General features: G+C 24.2%; 1 long non-coding RNA gene across 4 annotated transcripts; it reads right to left on the bottom strand.

Annotated features, from left to right (window-relative positions):
- Positions 1–1,889: 1,889 nt before the first annotated feature.
- LOC131607230 (uncharacterized) lies at positions 1,890–3,875 on the bottom strand. Of its 4 annotated transcripts, none has more exons than XR_009285230.1 (4): positions 3,406–3,872; positions 3,157–3,231; positions 2,915–3,067; positions 1,890–2,769 (listed from the first exon to the last, which is right to left on the bottom strand). It is a non-coding gene; the product is annotated as an uncharacterized LOC131607230 (long non-coding RNA). The 4 variants fall into 4 exon arrangements; XR_009285231.1 differs by having other exon boundaries at positions 1,899–3,067; positions 3,406–3,558; positions 3,660–3,875; XR_009285229.1 differs by having other exon boundaries at positions 1,900–3,067; positions 3,406–3,558; positions 3,671–3,872.
- Between the last annotated feature and the right edge of the window lie 600 nt (positions 3,876–4,475).

Raw genomic sequence — 4,475 nt, forward strand, 5'->3', positions numbered from 1 at the left:
TTAATTTTATTTATATTTTAAAATATAAGAAAATATTGAAGTAATTGATTCAATTAATAACATTTACTATTTTTCTGTTTTAGTTATTTTTTGTCGTAAGATCATTAAAATATTTTTCTTCACATATCGTTATTTTTTTTATCAATTTAAAATAAACTATTATCGTATTTAAATTAACGATAAATTTTCTTATTTATATATATATATATATATATATATATATATATATATATATATATATATATATATATATATAATTTCACATATTTAAATTTCAATTAATATACATTATAACGGTATATTTTAATTTATTTGTATTAATTATATAAAAATATATATTATTGTAATTAATGGTATATTTTTACAATTATTGTTTTAATGATTTCTAAGACTAATATATAAGGTTTTGGAAAGATATTGATATAAGAAAAATGCTTAATACATCTTTTGGTCTTTTAACTTAATTTAAATTTTTATTTTGGTCCCTACGTTACATTTTAATCCCTTAAAAAATATCAAAACCCAATTTAATCCATTCCATTAATTTTTAACTTTAAATAAGTAAGACGAAGTAATATTATAGAGTGTCCATCATGAATTTTTTTTTTAAATTAACCATTTGATGTGATTAAAAAATATCAAACCGTTGAAAATTGAAAGTCTATTATGACCCCTAACACCTAATATTTTTTTACATTTATTCATCTTGTTTCTTCTTCTCCTTCTTCATCTCCATCTTCACTTTAAATATATTCATATCAAAACCCATAAAAAATTAAAATAAATATGTAGATATATTTTTTGTAGATATAAAATGAAATTTTTGTAGATATATTTTTTAAATAATAATAAATATGTGTCTCATATTTAATACTATTTATCAATACAAATATTTTGAATTAAAAAATTTAACATTTTTTTTTAAAAAATATTTACTTTGAAGTTAATCCTACTTCAAATTTATATTTATTTGTTACGTTGAAACAAAACAACTGGTGAATGGTGATAGATATAGATTATAATTTTTTTTTTTGAAAATAAATAACTATCTTAAATAAAAATTAAATGCTGATACAAATATCAAATTATTTTAATAGAGATATTGGTGGATTCAATTGTTAATCAGTTTTTCCAACAATTATTTCTTGAAACTTCAAATCAATAATGTAAATATGAGTTGAAAGTTTATCATTATGTTGAAATGAATAGACTTAATAACAAATTTATTATTTATTATATTTAATTATAATTATGTTCTTTTATTAATATTGGAACATGAAGTTGAACATTTATTTTGGATTGATATGCTTTGAATATGTAGTAATCTGTAAGAGATAAAAGACCATATTTGAAACATTGTTCTTATTATTTTTAAAAATAAAAAATAAATATACTTATTTAATAGTAGTTTCTTATAACATGAAAAGCTATAGAGATAGGTATGTACTCCATAGACATGACTTTGGCTTGTCATACACATCACAGGACACTAAAATCTATCCTATAGTCTATTTTTGATGAGAAATGATAGGGTTACACTAAAATTTACATTCACACCGTATATTCATACGTTATCATCTACTTTTGGTTCTTTTATTTATTTTTTATACTCATTGAAATTTGTGCCATAGGCAAAAAAATGTTTAAAAGCTACGGTGTATCATACATGGTGTATGATTGCAGTGTATGGATAGCATCTCTCATTTTTGATAGACTTTATTTGATTGAACCAAGACAATAATTATCTCTTTTTGGAACATATATTCAAAAATGAATCTCAATTTTAAAGATGGTAATTACTTAAAAATGTGATATGTGTATATTGTATTAACTTTGTTAAAGTTTGCTATAAATGTTCTATTATATTTTTATGGCTTTTATTTGATTTCATGCTAAATCAATAAATATATTACTCCCTCCGTTTAATTTTATTTTAAAAAAGCAATATAAAAATGATAATATTGAATGTAGATATGTTTTAGTGTCAAACATTGTAATGATTTATTATGATATTGTGATATATTATGATATTGTGAATATTATTAATTATTATTGTAATTATTATTTATTTTGAATATGTAACATCAAATAAAATATACATATTTTGACAGTTTTTATAACATTAAAAGACCTATGTGATGATGAAAAGGAAAAAGACATGGAGATAGATGTAGTTGATGTGACTTTGGCTTGCAATAAACAACACACTATACTAAGACCTATTAGATAGTCTGTTCCATAGATTTTCTTTGATACAACCAAGACATTAATTATCTCTTTTTATAACTTTTTTTACACTTAAAAAGATTTATATCCATTTTTTAAACTTATTTCACTTTCAGAAAAATTAAATACTGATTAGAATAAATTTAAATGATAATGGTTTCCCTTCAATAATTTTACCAATCTGAAAATTATAAATAAATAAAAATTAGAATAAATTATGAAACAAATAGAAATTAAATAGAGTTAAATGAGACATATTATTGACACATTAGAATAACATTAATTTGATTATAATTATATTCAAATTTTGCTTTAAGATAAATAAAATGATTCAAAATCAAGTATTAACAAATAAACTTAGCAAATTTATCAGCTTCAATCCGTTAAACATGATAGATCTATAAAGCAACAACTGAAATATGAAATAAAAAAGAATAAGATTAAATGTTAGTAACAAAAAATAAGAAGGAAGAAGACAAATAAAAACAAAAACAAAATATAAACCTTCCATTTAGAGCATGGAGATGTGAAAGATTAGAGAACCTGAAAGAAACAATAAGAAAAATAAATAAAATCTTGAATAAAAAAAGTTATTTAAAATATAATCTTATAGATCTGTAACATGCACAGCGGATTAGAGATCTAAACCCATAGAACTAAAACACGCACGAAGGATTGAAACTCTAACCTTGTAGATCTGAAACATGCACGGAAGATTCAAACTCTAACCTTGTAGATCTGAAACATGTGTTACAGATTCGAGCTCTAACATTTGCATCCTTTAACATTTAGAGTAATTTGAAACAACATAGGTGGTAGAAAATACAAAAAGTTGAAGGGCCTGCAAGAAATAATTTATCTAAGCAACTCATATTCCAAAATACTCAAATCTAAAATAAGATTTATGAATAACTTTCAAATTAAAGATACCGGTGTTCATCGATTACTTCATCTGCACCTTTTATTGCACATTTTCTTTGCATTCAAGCAATGTTGCTGCAAGATCTGAAACAACACATGATAATAGTTCATAAACCAAAAAATCAAAGAGAAAGAGAAAATAAACATTGATGTGAAACCAGAAGAGAGAAGAGAAAGTAGAAAGAGAAAGAAATAAGAAAGTGAAAAGGGAAAGACAAAAAGAAAAGACATTAACGCACGAAGGATTGAAATTCTAACCTTGTAGATCTGAAACATGCATGGAAGATTCAAACTCTAACCTTGTAGATTTGAAACATGTGTTACAGATTCGAGCTCTAACATTTGCATCCTTCAACATTTAGAGTAATTTGAAACAACATAGGTGGTAGAAAATACAAAAAGTTGAAGGGTCTGCAAGAAATAATTTATCTAAGCAACTCATATCCCAAAATACTCAAATCTAAAATAAGATTTATGAATAACTTTCAAATTAAAGATAGTTCATCGATTACTTCATCTGCACCTTTTATTGCACATTTTCTTTGCATTCAAGCAATGTTGCTGCAAGATCTGAAACAACACATGATAATAGTTCATAAACCAAAAAATCAAAGAGAAAGAGAAAATAAACATTGATGTGAAACGAGAAGAGAGAAGAGAAAGTAGAAAGAGAAAGAAATAAGAAAGTGAAAAGGGAAAGACAAAAAGAAAAGACATTAAGAATATTTTTTTATTTTGTTTATTAAGTAGAAGAAATAGTAAATAATATAAGCAAGTGGTTAAAAAGCAAAAAAGGTCGGAGTTCTATGAAGCCATCCACGTGGCAATGTAATAGAGCAGAAGGCCAAAATAGGAATTTCAAGAACATTAAATTTTCTTATATGATAGATGATCAACACCAAAATTGATAAGCATTTTCGCAATGGCTAGCTAGTGCCTAGTAAACCATCAATGATTTTCTACAAATTCTACATATTGCATTTATTTTAAAAAATCACCTCTTTCTCCTTCACTATTCTTTTCAAAGCACAATATTTTATACCCTACGTACAATAGTTTTAACAGTAAGGTAGATAACAAAGATCACTTTTTTCATATTCTTGGGGGCCAATGTTAGGACTTTCTTTAATTCCTACAAGAACCTTTAGAAAATCTGTCTTTTTCTCTCTTCTCCATCTAAATTCACCAATAATTCAAAAGAGGCAAAGAAAGACAATAATCCTTATGTTGATTTCTTCTCCTATACATTAATTAATTAAACTTGTTCTTTTAACCATTTCACTAATGCTCATATAATTCCTAGACTACGACCTTCCTAGCAAACACAC

Source organism: Vicia villosa, linkage group LG5 (genome assembly GCF_029867415.1).
Source record: "Vicia villosa cultivar HV-30 ecotype Madison, WI linkage group LG5, Vvil1.0, whole genome shotgun sequence".
Classification (NCBI taxonomy): Eukaryota; Viridiplantae; Streptophyta; class Magnoliopsida; order Fabales; family Fabaceae; genus Vicia; species Vicia villosa.